Source organism: Salvelinus sp. IW2-2015, linkage group LG11 (genome assembly GCF_002910315.2).
Source record: "Salvelinus sp. IW2-2015 linkage group LG11, ASM291031v2, whole genome shotgun sequence".
Lineage (NCBI taxonomy): Eukaryota > Metazoa > Chordata > Actinopteri > Salmoniformes > Salmonidae > Salvelinus > Salvelinus sp. IW2-2015.
In genome coordinates this window covers 39,676,123-39,701,287 of record NC_036851.1, presented here as the reverse complement: position 1 = coordinate 39,701,287, position 25,165 = coordinate 39,676,123, and the positions used below count along the sequence as shown (strand labels likewise).

The following is a 25,165-nucleotide window of genomic DNA, read 5'->3' as shown; positions in this document are numbered from 1 at the left end:
GGGTTGCCTTCCAGAGAGACGTCAGAGATTGTAACATTTTTTGTTTCACGGAAACATGGCTGACTCGGGATATGTTAGAGTCGGTACAGCCACCCGGTTTCTTCACGCATCGCACCAACAGAAACAAACATCTCTCTGGTAAGAAGAAGGGCGGGGGTGTATGCCTTATGATTAACGATTTGTGGTGTAATCATAACAACATACAGGAACTCAAGTCCTTTTGTTCACCTGACCAAGAATTCCTTACAATCAAATGCCGACCGCATTATCTATCAAGAGAATTCTCTTCAATTATAAATCACAGCCGTGTATATCCCCCCCCAAGCAGACATCTCAACGGCCCTGAAAGAACTTCACTGGACTATGTAAACTGGAAACCATATATCCTGAGGCTGCATTTATTGTAGCTGGGGATTTAAACAAAGCTAATCTGAAAACAAGGCTCCCTAAAATGTATCAGCATATCGAATGCACGACTCCAGCTGGCAGCATTCTGGATTATAGCTACTCTACCTTCCGCGATGCATACAAAGCCCTCCCCCTGCCCTCCTTTCGGCAAATCTGACCACGACTCCATTTTGTTGCTCCCTGCCTATAGACAGAAACTAAAACAGGAAACRCCCGTGCTCTGGTCTGTTCAACGCTGGTCCGACCAATCGGATTCCACGCTTCAAGATTGCTTCGATCACGTGGACTGGRATATGTTCCGGATAGCCTCAGTGCCCTATACCTGCGCCCAGAGGGGAGTAGTTCAAAGTCCGGGTACAACGGGGGCTGGGTCTAAAATGATTTTGTGAGCCTTGCGGAGGGCCCTGACCTTAAAGATCTCATCCAGGCCTGTCTGTTTGACTCCAAGTACCTTGCTTGCTGTGGTGAAAATCCTTCTCAGCATATTTCTCTGGCTGACAGTGGAATTGCCAAACCAACAAACAATACAAACAGTTAAAACACTCAATGAAAGATTTGTAAAACAGAGTCAGTATAGTACAATTAACATTAAAAGATCCCAGCTTTTTGAGAAAGTAGTCTGTTGACTCTTTTTGTAGATCAGGTCTGTACATTAACTCCACTGAAGCTTATTGTCCAAGAGGACACCTAGATATTTGTATTCCTCTACAATCTCTATATTCTGACCTCTGGTTGATGTTGCAGAGGTAGGTGTTGTACACTTCCTGAAGTCTATGCACATCTCTTTGGTCTTATTGGTATTGAGGACCAAGTGAGATTCGTCACACCACTCTACAAAGTAATTTAGGACCGGGCCATGGTGTTCCTCGTCATCAGCGAACTTAACAAGGTGTCTGTCAGGATGGGAACTAGTACAACACATCCCTGAGGAGAGCCTGTGTTGGTGTTGCGTATGTACGACACATGGGGACCTATTTTGACCCGCTGTGACTGTTGGCTCAGGAAGTCCAACAGCCACAAAGATGGGGGGCTGGTTAAGGAGAAGTCCAGAATGAGTCTCTGTGCCAGAACGTAAGACTGGATTGTGTTGAAGGCAGAAGWAAAGTCAACAAACAAAACCCTGACATGGGATTTGAGGAGAGTAAGAATGGCATCATCAACTCCTCTGCTCGGCTGATAGGCAAACTGAAATGGGTCGAGGAGCTTCTGGGTGACGCTGAGAATATGACTTTTTACAATTTTCTCAAGGCATTTCATTACTAAGGATGTCAAGGCGACAGGGTGGTAGTCATTCAGCACAGAGGGTTAAGATGCTTTCGGAATTGGTATAATTGAGTTTTTCCACAATACTGGTACGTGCTGCTGGTCAAGCGAGGACTGGAAAATGTCTGTAAAAACACCAGCCAATTGTTCAGCACAGTGCTTTAACACATGTCCACTTATTTTGTCTGGGCCTGAGCTTTTGTGTGTGTTACATCCCCTGAACAACTTCAAAACATCAGCCTGTTTAACAACCCTCTCAAACATTTGTAATGATGCTTCCATTTGTTTTACCTACGACACAAGATTGTCTGATTCAAATCTTGAGAAGAAAACATTCAGTTCATTAGCCATGTTCTGGCCCTCATGTCTCCTAAGGTCAGCACTGGTTTTTCCCCTGCCTATGTGGAGGGCACTAGCCATGGATCTAATCCCTTGCCAGGCCACCCTTGAGTTTCCTGAGGAGATGGTCCTCTCCACCATTTGCTTGTATGCCTCCTTGTCCACCAGTATCTGTCTTTTGATCTCACGTTGTACATCTCTTAAAGCCTGTCTATCACCCTCAGCATAAACTGCTTTCTTCCTATCAAGTAGTGATTTTAGATGTTTTGATACCCAAGGCTTATTGTTTGGGAAGATTTTACAGGTCTTAGTAGGCACAACTGACTCAACACAGAAGTTTACATAGTCTGAAACAACATCTGTGAGTTCATCAAGATCAGAGCTGCTGTCCTCAAATACCTCCCACATAGTACGGTCAAAACACCCCTGGAGACAAGTGATACTGTTGTCCTCCCAGATCTGGACAGTTTTAACTATGGGTTTCTGTTAGGAATTTTGTTAATAAATAGTTAAAACAAATTCTAGCTTTTGATAAAAATATAACAAATTGAACTCTGCATGCCTGGTGAAAAGAGATTTGTGTTGTGGGTTATAAAGTAAGCAGAAAGGGTCATTCAACTCTGGTTGAACTGACCCAACTTAGCCCTGAGATGTTTAGATAAGGCTGTGGGTCACTTTTTAGGTYTTTCATTATCTTGAGTTGTCTGCTCAAGTGGTAATCAATTATAGTGAGCCTTCAGGATAAATGATTATATGGTGTTTTCATGTGAGTGCCCTGTGAGGTTAGAATGAACTTTTGAACCTGTTTTCTATTTGATTAGGACAATGAGACGCATTCTGTAACCTATGACGTCATATATTGTATATAAGTCTGTGTTTATGATCAAATGGGAGCTTGCTCCGAGAATAAACACTATTATCTAATTTTTAATATGACTGTATCCTGTCTATTTTATGTTAATAAGTATCTTACAAATTCTTATAAATAGACAGATTGAATTTAATTAATGAGTATATTGTAGGAATCATTTAATTCCACTAACAGTTTCTCCCTCTCCAGGAGCTGACAGTAGGTTGGCCTGAGGTAGACAACATTGTGGTCTGATGTCCCCAGGTGGTGGCTGGGAACACAACTGGTATTGTCCCATAGCACAAATCAAGAGTCTTATTTTTCCTAGTGTGACATTTTACATACTGGTGGTGTGTGCGCAGGACTTCGTGCAAAGTACAGTTGTTAAAATCCCCTAAAATAAATGTGGATGCAACGGGGGAGATGAATTCCAGTTTCTGTGCCAGATTATATATTCTCTGATGCCTTTGTTATATTAGCTTTCGGTTGAATGTACACAACGGTAACAAACAATTGGGGGAACTCTCGGGGCAGATGGTAGGGTYGCAGTGACGCAGATAGCAGTTCAATGTCGGGGGTACAGAATCTCTCTTACCAAGATCCACCACTGGTCCCTGACAAGCAGGCAGACGCCCCCGCCGTGATGTTCCCTGTGACTGTCAGATCACAGTCCGCTCTGACCAGAGTGAAGCCGGCCGGCTCCACTTCTCTGTCCAGGACTCTATCATCCAGCCAAGTCTCAGTAAACGCCAGCAAACAGGCCTCCCAGTATTCGTGTTGGAGGCGCAGATTCGCTGACAGCTCATCCGCTTTCCCCCTCAGTGACTGGGCATTGATCAGCAAGGTGGTGGGTAAGGGAAGTTTGTTCTAAAATTTTTAAAGTCTGTGTCTGATTGCCCTGCATTTTCCACGTTTGTCTGCGAGTGGGTTACAAACCCAAATGCAAAGCGGGGATTAGATGGATCATTGGGATATCCAGGTTTGTGTTTGAGATTCTGTACCCCCGACATTGTAGTAGGAACTCTCCGCTGTATTGAATTCCGCTACCAGCATCGTTTTCATCATTTAGTCAGTTTGTAGAGGGTATGTACACGATCAACAAGATCAGTCCAACACCCCACCACCGTAAATCCATCATTGACAGATGGCAGATTGTTCCAGAGGGCTCAGGACCTCAGACTGGGGCGAAGGTTCACATTCCAACAGGACAACGACCCTAAGCACACAGCCAAGACAACGCAGGAGTGGCTTCGSRACAAGTCTCTGAACGTCCCTGAGTGGACCAGCCAGAGCCCGGACTTGACCCCGATCGAACATCTCTGGATGGACCTGAAAATAGCTGTGCAGCAACGCTCCCCATCCAACCTGACAGAGGTTGAGAGGATCTGCAGAGAAGAATGGGAGAAACTCCCCAAATACAGGTGTGCCAAGCTTGTAACGTCATACCCAAGAATACTCGATGCTGTAATCGCTGCCAAAGGTGCTTCAACAAAGTACTGAGTAAAGGGTCTAGATCCTTACGTAAAATGTGATATATATAAACTCAGCAAAAAAAGAAACGTCCCTTTTTCAGGACCCTGTCTTTCAAAGATAATTCGTAAAAATCCAAATAACTTCACAGATCTTCATTGTAAAGGGTTTAAACACTGTTTCCTATGCTTGTTCAATGAACCATAAACAATTAATGAACATGCACCTGTGGAACGGTCGTTAAGACACTAATAGCTTACAGACGGTAGGCAATTAAGGTCACAGTTATGAAAACTTAGAACACTAAAGCGGCCTTTCTACTGACTCTGAAAAACACCAAAAGAAAGATGCCCAGGGTCCCTGCTCATCTGCGTGAATGTGCCTTATGCCTCCTTGCAGCATGCCTGAGGACTGCAGATGTGGCCAGGGCAATATATTGCAATGTCTATACTGTGAGACACCTAAGACAACACTACAGGGAGACAGGATGGACAGCTGATGGTCCTCGCAGTGGCAGACCACGCATAACAACACCTGCACAGGATCGGTACATCCGAACATCACACCTGCGGGACAGGTACAGGATGGCAACAACAACTTCCTGAGTTGCACCAGGAACGCACAATCCCTCCATCAGTGCTCAGACTGTCCGCAATAGGCTGAGAGCGGCTGGACTGAGTGCTTGTAGGCATGTTGGTCCTCACCACCAGACATCATCGGCAACAGCGTCGCCTATGGGCACAAACCCACCATCACTGGACCAGACAGAACTGGCAAAAAGTGCTCTTCACTGATGAGTCGCAGTTTTGTCTCACCAGGGGTGATGGTCGGATTCACGTTTTTATCGTAGAAGGAATGAGCGCTACACCGAGGCCTGTACTCTGGAGCAGGATTGATTTGGAGGTGGCGGGTCCGTCATGGTCTGGGGCGGTGTTTCACAGCATCATCGGACTGAGCTTGTTGTCATTGCAGGCAATCTCAACGCTATGCGTTACAGGGAAGACATCCTCCTCCGTCATGTGGTACCCTTCCTGCAGGCTCATCCTGACATGACCCTCCAGCATGACAATGCCACCAGCCATACTGCTCGTTCTGTGCGTGATTTCCTGCAAGACAGGAATGTCAGTGTTCTGCCATGGCCAGCGAAGAGCCCGATCTCAATCCCATTGAGCATGTCAGGGACATGTTGGATTGAAGGGTGAGTGCTAGGGCCAATCCCCCCAGAAATGTCTGGGAACTTGCAGGCGCCTTGGTGGAGGAGCGGGGTAACATCTCACAGCAAGAACTGGCAAATCTGGTGCAGTCCATGAGGAGGAGATGCACTGCAGCACTTAATGCAGCTGGTGGCCACACCAGATACTAACTGTTACTTTTGATTTTGACCCCCCCTTTGTTCAGGGACACATTATTCCATTTCTGTTAATTACATGTCTGTGGAACTTGTTCAGTTCCTGTCTCATCTGTTGAATCTTGTCATGTTCATACAAATATTTACACATGTTAAGTCTGCTGAAAATAAACGCAGTTGACAGTGAGAGGACGTTTCTTGTTTGGTCCTGACTAACGCCGAATAAACTATCAAAATAAAGAAAGTCGCACACTCCATGTATAAACTTCCAGCAATTTAATGAGTATTTACCAACGTTTCAGCATTACTGTGCCTTCCTCAGGGTAATGTCATGAATACTTGAACCAGGTTATGTAGACAAACTGTGCAATTAGTGCAACCAATGACAATAGTGAGGGGTGTGTCATAATGATTAAGGTAATTATAATTAACTAGTGAAACTGTTAAAAAGAACTGTATATGGCATATTAAATATATTACGCTATTGTTATCATAGAAACATAATGGAATATTGTACATCATATTAGCATCAACATACATTATTGTTTAATTCAATTTCACAATCATTTCGTATTTTTTTACATGTAATATTTTGGTTCAACCTTAACGTATAATGAGCATCATTAAGAGGGGGAACATATTAGGTGTATGCTAATAAAATGTAGAAGGCCTGAGATCAAAGTCAATAATCAGACCACTAGGGGTGAATGTTTTTAGATAGGGTATCCAGTAAGCCTTATACATGGTGTGCGACTTTATTTTGATAGTATGTAACTATAGTCCTAAAATAATTCATGGTTAAATGTGAGGGGGGGAGGTCACTTTCAGTGATCTAAAAGGTTAAAAAAGTGACATCTCAAATCATAACAAAACTGTCAAACAATTATTCTGGCATGATTTTTTAAGGGTCTATTGCACTATACGTCTGTATGGGTAAGACAGTTTAGGCAGAAAGGTTTTAAATACTTTAAATACTTATGTCTGGATAAACAGCCTTCATGATTCTCATTCGGTGAGACCGACATGAAGTCACTATTTTGGATCAAATCACATGATGGTACTCATGTGACAGGATGCGACATCATGAAGATGCCTGTGAGATACCATTCAGTTAAGAAAAGGTTAGCAAGTCTCTCGTAAATCTTTGATAAGTTTACATTTCCACTTCCGGTCAGGTTTTAGCCAAAAATTCTGATCATTCGGTGCGACCGCTAAAAACCAATTAAAATGTTGAATTATCTGAAAAGCTTATATTTTATTTCGATACTCAAGATACATACTTAATGTTAAAGTGTTCACATGTGTCCATAAGCAGTTGCCTCTAAAACATGTATATGTGAGAAAAGTCATACGGTGTAACCAAAATGATCATTCGGAGTTACCAGAAATTCAACGGTTGTACTGAATGATGTCAATATGTTTGTCTGTCTTTGTAGTAAGTTATCTATATATATTTTTTGGTACACACAAATACATMATATTATCTCCTTGTATGTAAAAACACAAGTTTTGTATGATAAGAGTGTTTTGTCAGTTTTATAGTATAGCACATCAAGCAGCTAATACTGAAAATAAGTTTATGTAAATAACTACTATCCTATCTATCTATATTAAATGAGAGTCAATTTGCCGATGCCTTTATCAAGCAAATGCTTTATCGTCAGAACACAGATTACTGTTGACTCTGTAAATTAGCCACAGAAATTCAGGTGTTCCACTTTGGGGGGAGTAGACAGCAGGATACGATCCATACAAGTGTTGCGTACACATCAGAGGAAACCCAGTCCTACGCCACCATATTTGACTCCTTTAGACATGAGAGAGCAGTATGGGCTCACCTGGAAGAGATGGTCCTTAGAAGAGATGTCAAGAACAGAATCCACAAATCACGACATTCCACATGACGAGCGATGGTCCCGTCACCCAATACAGAAACAAGAAGAACATGTACCTACTCAGCCATATATTTATGAATTCAGACAAATCACCTGGAACTTCTCTGAAAAGGGTAACGGGAAGGGGGCACCAGATGGCATGGGTGGGGCTGTGACACATTGTGCAGACTAACACATTCAACGGGGGAGGATGTGCAGATTCCCAAGGAGTTATTCGAACTACTCGAAGAGTGGATCGAGCATCAAGTTCTTTTGGATTACAGATGTCACGAAGCACAATGAAGCTGTGCCAAACAACTTTGCTGGAGTCAAAGGAACCATGAAATTGCACCAGGTCACCTCCACAGTGGCAGGGAAAATAAAACACTGAAGTGTCTTCCTTCTGTAGCAGGCCAAGCATCTGCAACACCTGTTTCAGTGCTGTGGAAGTGAACTTCAATGAAGAACACCATCAGGAGAACACCATTACTGAGGAACAGCAAGATGAAGCTGCAGCCAAGTCAACACTTGCTGAAAGTCTAGGCAGTTTTGTCATTGTCAGCTACAAAGACCACCCCTTTGTAGGCCAGGTACTGAAGGTGATTGGGGAGAAAGTGCAGATCACTTGTATGCAGCAGCATGGAGTGAGGAATGTTTTTGTCTGGCCCTATGTGCCAGACATAACCTTCTACTATGAGGGAGATGTGAAGTCAATGATCAGTGAGCCCGAGCCCTTCAGCGCAAGAGCATCTCGGTTGTCTGACACAGACTGGGCTGCTTTCTTGTCACACTAGTTAAACAACATCAAAAACACTGTTCTAAGAATGCAAGTTTGATTGTCAACTTCAATGAGTTAGTGTTACAACTTTGGCAACAAAGTGATAATTTATTTGTGTTCAATGTTTGAATCTCATGAATTGTTTGCACAATTAAACTTAAATTCTCAATTTTAATCTTGCAATGTTCTGTACAAACTTAAATCACATAAGTTGATGTTTTAATATTAGAATCAGAAAAACTTGTCCACGAGACTGCAAAGAAACATTGAACTTTTTCTCAAAATTGTAATGTAGAAAAACACTTTGTATTTTATATTTTAATGTTTGAAGGTTGAATTATTGTATTTCAATAACTACTATTCATTTATTATTACAATGATTCTTAACACTGTTTTTAACATTGATCATAATGCATCATTTTAATCTTGTTTTTAGAAGTTCATTTGTCATGTTCATGATGAAAAGTTTCTGCGTGATAATCATTTGAGTCACATTTTTGGTATTTTATTAAGCATTAAAGGCTTCATTGTTGTTGAATAAGAAACCATGTTGACTCTTAATGTGTGTGTGTTTGATTAAGAGGGAAAGAGTGAGATCTGCCCAAAAAATGTGACCATAACAAAGTAGTAATGCGACCAGGAATGATCATTCGGTAAAATCAGTGTTAATGTTAAAAAAACAATTAAATTATGTTATTGTCTCAAAATGCAGAGAGAAGCTCAGTCTATAAGAGATAAATGCATTTCTGTAAAATGTTATGCTTTATTTATTTAACAGAAGTTGTAGTTGACGAACCCTCATTTTGAATGACCGTCAAGTGACGTTTTATGTGATATTTATTATACTGTAACTTATAACTTCTTAAAATGTTGAATATTTGAGACCATGCGCATTAATATCCTACCTCTTCTTTGCTTGAAATATCGGTCCGAAAAGCTTTTATTTTTTATTACTCATGGTCGCACCGAATGACTTAAAAAAAATTGGGGGTCAATTTATTAATCGCACAAAAACGAACAAAGATTTTTTTGCGACAAATTCTGAAGGTGCATAGGTAACACTCAAGGGAACATAAAAAGTGTTTTTTTTTTTAAATATATTTTTCCCTTTTAAAAACCTTATAACTCATTGACCCAAGTGTGCAGGAGTCCAACAGTATCGCGATACTCGTTAGTATCGTGGCAAGGAAACAAAACAGGAAGTGGACTTAAATTCTTTAGGAAAACAGCTCTAATGTTGGAAACGAACATCATTGTGTTGTCATCCAGAGTCAGATGTATTTATTTTCCAAGCTATAGCACACAATATTTGACATAAAACAGGTTAAAAGGACATAAGAATTTGGTCTACTTTGTGTTTTCATTTTTTGTCATGGAAGAAATATTGAAATACCCTATAATGGTGACATGACCAATGACAACCCATTCTCTGACCAATCAATGACATTGGCTAGATGAGCCTGACTGCCCGGAGACCCCAGCAGGGGATCAAAATGCTAAACTTCAAAAAACTTGCCCAACAATCCCCAGCGTTGCTGTGATTAAGACAAAACAAGGAATGCATTAAGTGTTAAATTAGAACATCTTAAAACTTCTTCGGGATCAGTGTCCCTTCCATGGGACGGTTGAGCTAAGGTAGGCTAATGCGATTAGCATGAGGTTGTAAGTAACAAGAAAATTTCCCAGGCCATAGACATATCTGATATTGTCAGAAAGCTTAAATTCTTGTTAATYTAACTGCACTGTCCAATTTACAGTAGCTATTACAGTGAAAGAATACCATGCTATTGTTTGAGGAGAGTGCACAATTTTGAACATGAAAAGTTATTAATAAACAAAGGCACATTTGGGCAGTCTTGACACAATTTTGAACAGAAATGCAATGGTTCATTGGATCAGTCTAAAACCTTGCACATACACTGCTGCCATCTAGTGGCCAACATCTAAATTGCACCTGGGCTGGAATAATACATTTTGGCCTCTCTCTTGCAATTCAAAGATTGTACAAAAAAATAGAAAAGAACAGTTGTTTTTTTCTTTGCATTATCTTTTACCAGACCTATTGTGTTATATTCTCCTGCATTCCCTTCACATTTCCACAAACTTCAAAGTGTATCCTTTCAAATGGTACCAAGAATATACACTGCTCAAAAAAATAAAGGGAACACTTAAACAACACAATGTAACTCCAAGTCAATCACACTTCTATGAAATTAAACTGTCCACTTAGGAAGCAACACTGATTGACAATAAATTTCACATGCTGTTGTGCAAATGGAATAGACAAAAGGTGGAAATTATAGGCAATTAGCAAGACACCCCCAAAAAAGGAGTGATTCTGCAGGTGGTGACCACAGACCACTTCTCAGTTCCTATGCTTCCTGGCTGATGTTTTGGTCACTTTTGAATGCTGGCGGTGCTTTCACTCTAGTGGTAGCATGAGACGGAGTCTACAACCCACACAAGTGGCTCAGGTAGTGCAGTTCATCCAGGATGGCACATCAATGCGAGCTGTGGCAAGAAGGTTTGCTGTGTCTGTCAGCGTAGTGTCCAGAGCATGGAGACGCTACCAGGAGACAGGCCAGTACATCAGGAGACGTGGAGGAGGCCGTAGGAGGGCAACAACCCAGCAGCAGGACCGCTACCTCCGCCTTTGTGCAAGGAGGTGCACTGCCAGAGCCCTGCAAAATGACCTCCAGCAGGCCACAAATGTGAATGGATGAGCTGCACTACCTGAGCCACTTGTGTGGGTTGTAGACTCCGTCTCATGCTACCACTAGAGTGAGAGCACCGCCAGCATTCAAAAGTGACCAAAACATCAGCCAGGAAGCATAGGAACTGAGAAGTGGTCTGTGGTCACCACCTGCAGAATCACTCCTTTATTGGGGGTGTCTTGCTAATTGCCTATAATTTCCACCTTTTGTCTATTCCATTTGCACAACAGCATGTGAAATGTATTGTCAATCAGTGTTGCTTCCTAAGTGGACAGTTTGATTTCACAGAAGTGTGATTGACTTGGAGTTACATTGTGTTGTTTAAGTGTTCCCTTTATTTTTTTGAGCAGTGTACATATCCTTGCTTCAGGGCCTGMGCTACAGGCAGTTAGATTTGGGTATGTTATTTTAGGTGAAAATTGAAAAAAAAGGGGTGGATCCTTAAGCAGGAATGAGAGGCTGGCTGGGCCAGAACTAATCTACTGGCTGGAGGGTCGTTCCGTTTGATTTCAATCACTTTTGATTTGAACAAAACTTTCCATACATATTTGTATATGCCAAAACATTCAGAAGATAAGAGGTGCTCAAAGTTGACCCATTTGTATACCCCACCATTTTTTTTTTTTAATTCATAAAAGCTCTGATGAAGGCCGTGAGGCCGATACGTAAGCTTATTAAAGATCAGTGATACTATCAAGAGCAGTGTGCGGTTTCCCTTTTCCTTCATCTTGTTCAACTGTTGCCATGCACCTGCAAAAAAGATTGCTCAGATGTGCGAGTGCCTTTTGAATTTTGTATACCCCACCATACCATGAGACATCCAAGTCTTCATCACTGGAAAATATTAACTGTTGAGTTTGGTAACATAAAAATTATAAAATAAAATAAATACTGCAAAGTTGGCTAGGAGATAGGAACAGGGCGACCATGTCTGTCGGCGCCATCTTGTTATCAAATTACACCTGCTAAGTAAAAGAGAGAACAATGTGCCATCGAGATGGATAGAGAGCAGTTGCTTCGCAAGGAATAGTTAGTATTCAGCAGTCATAAAACTATGCCTTATTTACCCTGAAGAACTACTGAAATAGTGATTTTGTCAAGACAACCTAGGCAGCAGCTCTATAAAGATGAGATGACTTGGGAAAAAAATGATAAATTCATCAAATAAAACAAATGTAATATACACAACTGAAATATTTTATTAAAGTAAAGTAATGTAAATAAATGATGGTTAATAAGTAGTAATGGAGAGTCACTATCATCATGGGAATTGTATTAATTGTTTGTTCTGTGATGTTACAGCATTCAACACACATAATACATAGTGCATTTAATGACATTTAAAAGTGATTGTTTTTTTCCTAATCGAACCGACCTCAAAGCACTAATCGCTCAGCACTACAATAGAGCCAATCAAGTTCAGAGTTTACTGGAGAAGTTTCCACCAAATTACTTTCACCAATAATGCTCTCAGAGATCTGTGATTGCTTCGAGGAAGGGCAGTAGGGTTGAATTGTACCAGTATTCCAACAGGTCTCTGTCTGGTCCCTGTTTGTGGAACTCTGCGTGGGTGATTGATGTTGTGAATTGTGCATTTCCTGAGTCCTCTCCTGCTCCCAACCCCAGTCCCTTCTCTCCACCCCCCCCCCCCCCCCCCTCCAATCTCTCCTCTCGTGAAACAGAGCAGATGAACTGCTGCTCCTCCTCGTGCCCACTAAACACACTGAATGGGACGACCTTTCACTTCCGACCCAATCAGGGGTAAACGCACATTGTGAAAGACCAGAGGGAGTCTTTTAAATGGAGGGGAACATGGCGTAGGTGGATTCTATGGAGCTCATCAATTATTAGCTCTTCAACTGACCTAGATGAATTCTCCTGTTCTTACTTGCATCTCTTACCACAAAGATATGAATGCACCACAATGTTATACATCAGTCAAGTCTACACATTCTATATTCATGACGTATATGGGTGCATTTGCATCTAGGTTACGGGTTCTGTCGTATACTGAAAGCATGAATGGACTGGTTTCCATTATTTATTTATTTATTTTTTTATTTCACCTTTATTAACCAGGTAGGCTAGTTGAGAACAAGTTCTCATTTGCAACTGCGACCTGGCCAAGATAAAGCATAGCAGTGTGAACAGACAACACAGAGTTACAATGGAGTAAACAATAAACAAGTCAATAACGGTAGAAAAAAGAGAATCTATATACAATGTGTGCAAAAGGCATGAGGTAGGCAATAAATCGAATAATTACAATTTAGCAGATTAACACTGGAGTGATAAATCATCAGATGATCATGTGCAAGAAGAATACTGGTGTGCAAAAGACAGAAAAGTAATAAATAAAAGCAGTATGGGGGGTGAGGTAGGTAAATTGGGTGGTAGTTTACAGATGGACTATGTACAGCTGCAGCGATCGGTTAGCTGCTCGGATAGCAGATTTTTAAAGTTGTTGAGGGAGATAAAAGTCTCCAACTTCAGAGATTTTTGCAATTCGTTCCAGTCGCAGGCAGCAGAGAACTGGAAGGAAAGGCGTCCAAATGAGGTTTTATCTTTAGGGATGATCAGTGAGATACACCTGCTGGAGCGCGTGCTGCGGGTGGGTGTAGCCATCGTGACCAGTGAACTGAGATAAGGCGGCACTTTACCTAGCATAGCCTTGTAGATGACCTGGAGCCAGTGGGTCTGACGACGAACATGTAGCGAGGGCCAGCCGACTAGGGCATACAGGTCGCAGTGGTGGGTCGTATAAGGTGCTTTAGTAACAAAAACGAATGGCACTGTGATAAACTGCATCCAGTTTGCTGAGTAGAGTGTTGGAAGCTATTTTGTAGATGACATCGCCGAAGTCGAGGATCGGTAGGATAGTCAGTTTTACTAGGGTAAGTTTGGCGGCGTGAGTGAAGGAGGCTTTTGTTGCGGAATAGAAAGCCGATTCTTGATTTGATTTTGGATTGGAGATGTTTGATATGAGTCTGGAAGGAGAGTTTGCAGTCTAGCCAGACACCTAGGTACTTATAGATGTCCACATATCTAGGTCGGAACCGTCCAGGGTGGTGATGCTAGTCGGGCGTGCGGGTGCAGGCAGCGAACGGTTGAAAAGCATGCATTTGGTTTTTACTAGCGTTTAAGAGCAGTTGGAGGCCACGGAAGGAGTGTTATGGCATTGAAGCTCGTTTGGAGGTTAGATAGCACAGTGTCCAAGGAAGGGCCGCGAAGTATATAGAATGGTGTCGTCTGCGTAGAGGTGGATCAGGGAATCGCCCGCAGCAAGAGCAACATCATTGATGTATACAGAGAAAAGAGTCGGCCCGAGAATTGAACCCTGTGGTACCCCATAGAGACTGCCAGAGGACCGGACAACATGCCCTCCGATTTGACACACTGAACTCTGTCTGCAAAGTAAGTTGGTGAACCAGGCAGCAGTCATTAGAAAAACCGAGGCTACTGAGTCTGCCGATAAGAATATGGTGATTGACAGAGTCGAAAGCCTTGGCCAGGTCGATGAAGACGGCTGCACAGTAATGTCTTTTATCGATGGCGGTTATGATGTCGTTTAGTACCTTGAGCGTGGCTGAGGTGCACCCGTGACCGGCTCGGAAACCGGATTGCACAGCGGAGAAGGTACGGTGGGATTCGAGATGTCAGTGATCTGTTTGTTGACTTGGCTTTTCGAAGACCTTAGATAGGCAGGGCAGGATGGATATAGGTCTGTAACAGTTTGGGTCCAGGGTGTCTCCCCCTTTGAAGAGGGGGATGCCGCGGCAGCTTTCCAATCCTTGGGGATCTCAGATGATACGAAGGAGAGGTTGAACAGGCTGGTAATAGGGGTGCGACAATGGCGGCGGACAGTTTCAGAAATAGGGGGTCCAGATTGTCAAGCCCAGCTGATTTGTATGGGTCCAGGTTTTCCAGCTCTTTCAGAACATCTGCTATCTGGATTTGGGTAAAGGAGAAGCTGGGGAGGCTTGGGCGAGTAGCAGCGGGGGGGGCGCGGGGCTGTTGGCCAAGGTTGGAGTCGCCAGGAGGAAGGCATGGCCAGCCATTGAGAAATGCTTGTTGAAGTCTTCGATTATCACGGATTTATCGGTGGTGACCGTGTTACCTAGCCTCAGTGCAGTGGGCAGCTGGGAGGAGGTGCTCTTGTTCTCCATGGACTTTACAGTATCCCAGACCTTTTTGGAGTTAGAGCTACAGGATGCGAATTTCAGCTTGAAAAGCTGGCCTTTGCTTTCCTGACTGACTGCGTGTATTGGTGCTCTGACTTCCCTGAACAGTTGCATATCGCGGGGGCTCTTCGATGCTATTGCAGTTCGCCACAGGATGTTTTTGTGCTGGTCGAGGGCAGTCAGGTCTGGAGTGAACCAAGGGCTATATCTGTTCTTGGTTCTGCATTTTTTGAACGGAGCATGCTTGTCTATATGGTGAGGAAGTAACATTTAAAGAATGACCAGGCATCCTCAACTGACGGGATGAGGTCAATATCCTTCCAGGGTACCCGGCCAGGTCGATTAGAAAAGCCTGCTCGCAGAAGTTTTAGGGAGCGTTTGACAGTGATGAGGGGTGGTCGTTTGACCGCGGACCCGTGGCGGATACAGGCAATGAGGCAGTGATCGCTGAGATCTTGATTGAAGACAGCAGAGGTGTATTTGGAGGGCAGGTTGGTCAGGATAATGTCTATTAGGGTGCCCATGTTTACGGATTTAGGGTTGTACCTGGTGGGTTCCTTGATGATTTGTGTGAGATTGAGGGCATCAAGCTTGGATTGTAGGACTGCCGGGGTGTTAAGCATATCCCAGTTTAGGTCACCTAACATAACAAACTCTGAAGCTAGATGGGGAGCGATCAATTCACAGATGGTGTCCACGGGCACAGCTGGGAGCTGAGGGGGGTCGGTAGCAGGCGGCAACAGTGAGAGACTTATTTCTGGAGAGATTAATTTTTAAAATTAGAAGTTCGAACTGTTTGGGCATAGACCTGGAAGATATGACAGAACTTTGCAGGCTATCTCTGCAGTAGATTGCAACTCCTCCCCTTTGGCAGTTCTATCTTGACGGAAAGTGTTATAGTTGGGTATGGAAATCTCAGAATTTTTTGGTGGCCTTCCTAAGCCAGGATTCGGACACGGCAAGGACATCAGGATTGGCAGAGTGTGCTAAAGCGGTGAGTAAGGCAAACTTAGGGAGGAGGCTTCTGATGTTGACATGCATGAGGCCAAGGCTTTTTCGATCGCAGAAGTCAACAAATGAGGGTGACTGGGGACATGCAGGGCCTGGGTTTACCTCCCATCACCCGAGGAACAGAGGAGTAGTAGGATGAGGGTGCGGCTAAAGGCTATCAAAACTGGTCGCCTAGAGCGTTGGGGACAAAGAATAAAAGGAGCAGATTTATGGGCGTGGTAGAATAGATTCTGGCATAATGTGCCAGACAGGGGTATGGAGGGGCGCGGGTACAGCGGAGGCAAGCCCAGGCACTGGGTGATGATAAGAGAGGTTGTATCTCTGGACATGCTGGTCTCAATGGGTGAGGTCACCGCATGTGTGGGGGGTGGGACAAGGGGGTATCAGAGGTACGGAGAGTGGAACTACAGGGTCCATTGCAAACCAAAACATATGAATAATGAAAACTAGCCTGAACAACAGTATGCAAGGCATATTGATATTTGAGAGAGACATACAATAAGGCATAAAGTGATTGCAGGTCTTGATTGGGAGAGCTAGCTAAAAAACAGGTAAGATAACAGCAGCAATAACAGGGTGCTAGTCTAACACAGCAACAACAGGTAAAAATGGCGACGACTAGGCAGAGAGGGTCGGATTAACTACACACAGATCCTGAGTTAAAGCACAGAGCCGACAGATAAAACACAAATAAACAGAATGGAGTACCGTGAATTAATGGACAGTCAAGCATGCATCAGCTATGTAGCCAAGTGATCATAGTTCCAGGGGGCAGCCGTAGATGAGCAGAGGAGGCCTCCACTAAGCTAGCACGCGGCGTTTAAAGTTAGTAGCCCGGGGGTGGTCTGCTCAGACGGGAGGGGGTCTGCTCAGACGTGGTTGTGTCGACAGAGAATCCAAGGCCGATGGCGATGGCGAAAGAGAGGTTGTGAATTGTAGAATTGTGTTTGCTAACTGGTGCTAGCTTCGTGGCAGTGGCGCTAGCTGCGCTAGCCGCAAGCTAGCTGTGAGGATCAGAAGCAGTGGCTCAGGGATTACGGCAGGAATCCGGCGTTGTTGTCGAGAGACAGTCCGATGCTGGTAAATTGGTGAGTAATATCCAGGCTAATAACAGGGCTGGTGTCTGTGCAGAAGGTAAAAGCTACTAGCAGCGGCAAAAAAAATGGCTAAATTAGCTTGTAGCTGGTATTGTAGCCCAAGAATTCGCTGGTAGACCTCTTCAGCTAGCCGGCAGATGGGCCTAGCTCGAGGCTAGYTCAAGGCTAACTGGTGCTTGCTTCGGGACAGAGGTGTTAGCCAGTAGTAGCCACTCGGTTGCAGCTAGCTAGCTGTGATGATACGGTGTAATTGTCCAGAGCTTGCGTCAGGAATCCGGTGATGTGGTAGAGAAAAAGCAGTCCTATATGCTCTGGGTTGATATCGCGCTTGCAGACTGGCAGGTATTGGCCCGGTATTGAAGCTGGCTGTGTCCGAGTTGAGGGTGAAGACCGCAGCAGTAGCTAACTGACTACTAGCTAGTTATCTGGCTAGCTTCTGCTTGGGGTTACGGTTCTAAAGTATAAAAAAAATAGCAGGTCCGTACCACATTGGGTGAGGCGGAATGTAGGAATGTATATTCAGTTCCTAGATGGAAAGTGAAATTAAAATATATACGAAATGTATACGAAAAATACGAAGACTATTTACTATTTACTATTTACACGCGACAGGACAATACAGGACAATACAAACACACGTCCGACTGCTACGCCATCTTGGATTCTAATTAACACAGTCATAAGAGACAAAATGACCCCTTTCAAACATGCTTCTACTAGGGCAAACCAATATGACAGGTTGTGTGTGGGTGGACAAGTCTAAACTCACCCGGGTAGAAACTTAACCACAAGTCATGATTGACTGAAGGCAGCAGATATAGGCCTAGTAACTGAGTTGTGACTGTAGTGTGTTGCTTATGAAAGAAAGAATCAACAAGGCTTAGTGTCAATGTAGACAGATGAATCTTCTTCCACACAAAACAAAGTTTTGGAAGTTCTTGCAACATCCTTGCGAAATACAAAATACTAGCCTATAAACTTCAACTAGGTCTATGCTTATGGCTACAACAGGTAGCCTTGCTCCTGGTTTTCTAAACAATGAAAGAACATTGTATAAATGTTACTCCACATCACAACATTTTAAGATAATATATAGCCCAAAGCCCAACTGTTACTATATAAGTATTTAAAGCAAATGACTTAGAAGGAACATGGACAGACCATTACAGTCCTGACATTACATTCTCGTAGGGTTGCAAAATTATGGTAACTTTCCTTAAAACTGGGGAATTTTGAGAAAGTTACTGGAATTTTGCAACCCTGACTACATTCTCCTAAAATACACACACACACACAACACCGACCATAAACAAACTACAATGACGTGGAAAAACTTGTACGGGACATTTCTAAATCACCAATTGGCACTAACAAGTGCCTGCTGCACCTCCCATTGCAGCATGAATGAATCAACATCAGCAGACATGCCCAAGCCAACCCACAAGTCTGTGTCCTTTCACACAGTGGTAACGAACTGCCTAGTCAGACCGATGAGGTGTGAAACCACACAACGTGTCCTTCACACAGTGGTAACGAACTGCCTAGTCAAGACACGATGAGGTGTGAAAGAACCACACAAGCGTGTCCTGTATGATTAGCAGTGGATAAGAAAAGAACTGCCTAGTCAGACCGATGAGGTGTGAAACCACACAACGTGTGCCTTCAACACAGTGGTAACGACACTGCTAGTCAGGACAGATGAGGTGTGAAACCCACACAACGTTCCTTCACACAGTGGTAACGAACTGCCTAGCAGACCGATTGAGGTGTGAAACCACACAAAACGTGTCCTTCACACAGTGGTAAACGAACTGGCCTAGTACAGACCCGATGAGGTGTGAAAGCACACAAACGTGTCCTTCACACAGTGGTAAAGAACTGCATAGTCAGACCGATGAGGTGTGAAACACCACAACGTGTCCTTCACACAGTGGTAACGAACTGCCTAGTCCAGCCGATGAGGTGGTGAAACCACACAACGTGTCTTCACACAGTGGAAACAGAAGCTCTAGTCAGACCGATGAGGTGTGAAACCACACAACGTGTCTTGCCACACAGTGGTAAGAACTGCTAGTCAGACCGATGAGGTGTGAAACACACAAACGTGTCCTTTCACACAGTGGTAACGAACTGCCGTAGTCAGACCGATGAGGTGTGAAACCACACAACGTGTCCTTTCACACAGTGGTAACGAACTGCTAGTCAGACCGATGAGGTGTGAAACCACACAACTGTTGCTTCACACAGTGGTAACGAAACTGCCTAGTCAGACCGATGAGGTGTGAACCACACAACGTGTCCTTCACACAGTGGTAACGAACTGCCTAGTCAGACCGATGAGGTGTGAAACCACACAACGTGTCCTTCACACAGTGGTAACGAAACTGCCTAGTCAGACCGATGAGGTGTGAAACCACACAACGTGTCCTTCCACGACAGAGTGGTAACGAAACTGCCTAGTCAGACCGATGAGGTGTGAAACCACACCAACGTGTGCCTTCAACAGTGGTAAGCGAACTGCCTAGTCAGACCGATGAGGTGTGAAACCACACAAACGTGTCCTTACACAGGTGGTAACGAACTGCCTAGTCAGACGATGAGGTGTGAAACCACACAACGTGTCCTTCACACAGTGGTAACGAACTGCCTAGTCAGACCGATGAGGTTGAAAACCACACAACGTGTCCTTCACACAGTGGTAACGAACTGCCTAGTCAGAACCGATGAGGTGTGAAACCAACACAAAACGTGTGCTTCACACAGTGGTAAAACTGCCTAGGTCAGACCGATGAGGTGTGAAACCACACAACGTGTCCTTCACACAGCTCTAGTCGGGTGTGGTGCCACTACAACTAAAACTGCTGTTGTTCACTTCAATAATCACAGAAAATGCATTGTACATTAAATATTACCAGTGACTACCCAAATGCCAAAGACGTGATCAAATGATAGGCTGAGGAGGACTTTTGTTTATAGAATGAAAAAAGAACATGACCCTGTGGTGTAGCGGTTCTTAGTAATAAAAGGGGAATCCAATGTGAGGAATATGTGAACCCTGAGCTCATTTATATACATTCTGCCCTGTACTCTTACATTTTAGGTTGGCTTTCTTCCTCCGGTTCTCTCTCCCTTAGTTCATAACTCTTGTACGCTCTTAAAAGGGACACAGTCATTTAACATGAACATCACAGACGCCAACTGTAGCATTGTATTCTGCTTCTACGAAGAGCGTGGCTAGATGCTTATAGCTAGGGTATTCAACCGGGGGTCCACAAAAATATTTAMTGCTAGCAACAACAATACACTTTTTTATTACATACCTAAAGTAGTAAAGAGGATACTTTTTTTTTTTATGTTCTCTTTCTCAACTACTATTATTGAGCAAATTACACACATTGGAGTCAATTACACAATCTGACATAGGCTTTGAAAAAGCACCTACGAATAGGCGACAAGATGGGTTGGGGTCAATTCCATATCAATTCAGAAAGTCAACCTCAGTTCAAATTTGTCCTAATTGAAAAGCATTGAAGAGAATTGGAATTTCAGTGTACTTCCTGAATTGAAATAGAATTGACTGTAACCCTGGCGGCAAGTGCCGCTGGTAAGCTTTCTTGACTTGGACGTACATTTTTGCCAAGACATGGATAACCTTTGTTTAACTAGCTAAACAGCTGCTCTTAGTGAAAATGTGTTTTAAGTTACCTTTCTAGCTAATAAGCCATGTTAGAATTTACACTTCCTCATCAAATTATAATGTGGGGAGGTCAAAATAATGGAAAACTGTCTACCAAATCTATTCATCTTAAAATGTTGATTACTTCTCCTTGCCATCAAGGGGTTCCTGGGTCGCCGGTTTGCCTGGGAGGGTGTCCCTGGGCAAGAAAAGGTTGAAGACCCCTGGCTTGCTAACCTCTATAGTTATATTAACTACTAAGTTAAACTAAACAAATAGAGTAAAGAAGCCTTTGTCCAATAAGCTTGTTTGCCCACTGCAACAGGCCCATATCACTGAGATGCACCCCAGAGCTGGTAGCTTACCTTGCTTCATGACCACTAAACCCATAATAAGTTGAGTAATGCAATTAAGCATCTAATTGGATAGATCCACCCACTTTCTGAAGAGAGTGCTATTCACAGACCCCTTAAACCCTGCTTATAGACTCTGCTGGCAAACAACTGTTGCTTGTTAATTGCTACCTGGCTTGACAACGGAAAAATTTGGACCAATCTAGACAAACAACTAGGGCCAGGACGATACCAGTATCGCGATACTCGTTAGGATAGTGGCAAGGATACAAAACACGACGCGGATTTAACTTCTTTAGGAAAACAGTCACAATGTTGGAAACAAACATCATTATGTTGTCATTCAGAGTCACGTTTATTTATTTTTCAAGCTATAGCACACAATATCTTATAACCACCGGGTTTTTAATGGACCAAAGAGTTGTGTGCTTCTTGTTTCCATTTTTGCCATGAAGAAGAAAAAAAAAGTGTGATACTTATATCGTAACAGCCCTACAAACAATGGTAAACACATCCCTGACATTAGCTAGGCCTACCTCCCAGCTAGTCTAAAATGACCCCAACAGCCAGACGTGTGTGTGTGTGTGTGTGTGTGTGTGTGTGTGTGTGTGTGTGTGTGTGTGTGTGTGTGTGTGTGTAACAGCTCACCACCAAGAGAGCTGAGAGAGACAGAGCTAGCATTAATGCCATGGGTATAAGGAAGGAAGGAAACTCAACTCTCCAGACAGACAGTGTTACCCCCTGCCATAAAGCCCCCCAAAAGGGGGAAGCAGGGGTAAAAGAGGAAGAGAGAGAAAAGGAGGAAAGAGAGCGATTTAATGAGTAAGTGTTGCAGAGTTTGTGGGAGTTGAAGAGGTAGTAAAATATGGACTGATGGGGATGAACTGAAATAGGATTGAAGGAAAGAATGAGGGAGTATATGCGAGAAACAGAGAAAAGACTAACCCACACACACAGAGAGGCTAGACAGTTGATGATAACACAACGGCATCATCATCGTTTCTACTCTGTATTCCGAGTGCCCTTCGGCCCACAGTGTGGGCTGCTTCTCTCTGGTATCTACTGGGGGAACAAGAGTTTCGGAGAAACTCAAACACTAGCACAGCCATTACGCAACTGTTTCCACTAACGCTCTACTGGAAAGTAGGGCCGGGACGATACCAGTATCGCGATAGTCGTTAGTCTCATGTCAAGGAAACAAAACACGAAGCGGAATTAACTTCTTCAGGAAAACAGCCCTAATGTTGGAAACAAACATCATTATGTTGTCATTCAGAGTCACGTTTATTTATTTTTCAAGCTATAGCACACAATATTTTACATACAGCAGGTTTTTAAAGGACCAAAGAATTAAGTCTGCTTTGTGATTTCATTTTTGTCATGGGAACAAATATTGCGATACTTATATCGTCACAGCCCTACAAACAACAGTAAACACATCCCTGACATTAGCCTTTAACACAAACACTAGTACAGCCATTACGCAACTGTTTCCACTAATGCTCTACTCGATAGACAAACAAACAACAACTAGGCCAACTCAAAACCTGATCAACTGCTAAAACAACAGAGGATTCACTATGGTTCAACCTTCAGTTGAACTGCTTCATTTTCTGTTTGTGAAGTGGGGACATGGTGGAATCAAGTGTCAATGTAACTATATCGGACATGTCCCTTTCTCCAAGTCGTATATTTCACTGGTATGATAAGCTGGAGACCCATCATCCTGCAAACTGAAGAAATGAATGGGTCACTGGTGGAATCCCTCACTCCCTACTGGATTAGATGAAACACTGAATAAAACGCTCAGTTGTAATGAAGTTGTAAATTAAGATATATATTTTCTTCTATATATTTCAGTTACAACTTTTTTGCATAATTATAGCTACATATAATTTAGCTATGAACTATAGCGTGTCATATTTAATATATAACAAATGTTATTACAATACCATAATCAACTATTTTGATTATTGAAAAGGGAAGCAGATGGTAGCTAACACTCACTGTCATAAAACTAGATTTTTACTGTTTACTCGAGGTTATCATGTCTAGTAGTAGTTATGTCATCAGGTCATAAATATTKTGTCACCAAAGCAGACATGGTTTGCGATAAAATGGGAACTTCAGTTAGCTAACGTTTGTTACACACACACAAGACTGTCTTAGAGCTGGCTAGCCATATTAGCATCTAGTTATAGTCATCTAGCTAGTAAAAATTTAAACTAGGTAAGTAGCCACACATTGTTAATGTTAGTTAGATAAGTTTGTAAATGTTGAAATATGTACAGTATTCAAATTGCTTACCCAAGGTAGTTTGTCAGCAAACTAAACAGACTGAATTTTGATAGCTAACGTTAGCAGTTAACTGGATAGCTAAAATAGCTTGCTTGCTAGCTAACTGAATAGCATGTCATCTGATTCTAATGCTTGGCATGTTTCATATATCCACAAAAACACAAAAACAAATGTATGTGTCCCATGCCGAGACATTTGACCCACAGTTTAACTAGCTTGTTGTCATTTTACTCTAAAAGTTACCGTTAGCTATTTAACCTAGCTAGCAAATATTATGTGAGCTGGTTACAGTACTAACGTTAGCTGGTTAGCTATGTGTGTAGTTGAGGCTCAGCAGTTTAGGCAAGCTTTACGATATGATAATGTTGGTTAAGGTCAAGTTTATATAATTTTACCTTTGCTGCATGCAAACAATTGTTCCAAGCAGTAGGATCCTGGAGAGTCTGAATTTCGCCTGCTGATGTGTTCCCCGACTCTTATTCCACGTTCATTAACGAACACACGGAACGTTATTTCTGTTTTCCCAGCTTCTTCTACCTGACAAACTCGAATTGCGACTTTTTTTTAACGTAAATATAATACGCTTGTCGCCTATTAGTTCATTCGTTGCATATCTCGTACGTTAATAGACAGAGCATGTTGGTCGAACAGTAGAAGGACATGTTATTCCCAAAGTTTTTTGTTTTTCTTCAGTCTAGCGCAGCTCCACGATCTGTCACACGCACTTCTGTCGTCGTGGTTTTACGTCACACCATCCGATGAACGCGTACATCGTAGTGTCGAGTGTCAGTGCGGTCACTGTATCGATTTTACGGTACTTTGTTTTTCAGAATGAAAGGCAAATAACAACACGAGCAAAGTTTACGTTTATCCTACAAATGATTTACTTACACTTTAAGAATGAACGTGCACAGCGCGTTATCCATATTTTGTACCCAGTCTGACCTACTCATTGTGGAAAGAAAAAACATGTTAAAAGTGTAAAATCACCTTTAATATGTTTGAGAACTCCTGTACGTTTGCAGCAATATGATATATCCGGTGAAAAAAACTATAGTCCCATCAGTAATAATAATAATAATAAAAAAATACACCACTCCCTATGTTTCTGTGACTGTCAGTAACCCACAGAAGGAACGTGTTATTATGCCACACCCTAAATGATAATTATTCATGATTGGATGGTGATTATTTAATCACCACCCGATATATGTTTATATATATATTAAATATATATATATGCAGATACACTACCTTTCAAAAGTTTGAGGTCACTTAGAAATGTCCTTGTTCTTGAAAGAAAATMTAAAAAAATGTCCATTAAAATAACATCAAATTAATCAGAAATACAGTGTAGACATTGTTAATGTTGTAAACGGCAGATTTTTTATAGAATATCTACATATGCATATGTAACAGTATAACTTTACGGCGTCCCCTCGCCCCGACACGGGCGCGAACCAGGGACCCTCTGCACACATCAACAACTGACACCCACGAAGCGT

General features: G+C 42.7%; 1 protein-coding gene across 1 annotated transcript in view; it reads right to left on the bottom strand.

Moving 5' to 3' along the window:
* Window positions 1-24,399, bottom strand: part of LOC111970368 (peroxisome proliferator-activated receptor delta) — a 53,921-nt gene extending 29,522 nt beyond the window's left edge. The window contains exon 1 of the mRNA XM_023997061.2: window positions 24,056-24,399. The gene's annotated coding sequence lies outside the window, so the exon portion shown is untranslated. The remainder of the gene's footprint in view (window positions 1-24,055) is intronic.
* Between the last annotated feature and the right edge of the window lie 766 nt (window positions 24,400-25,165).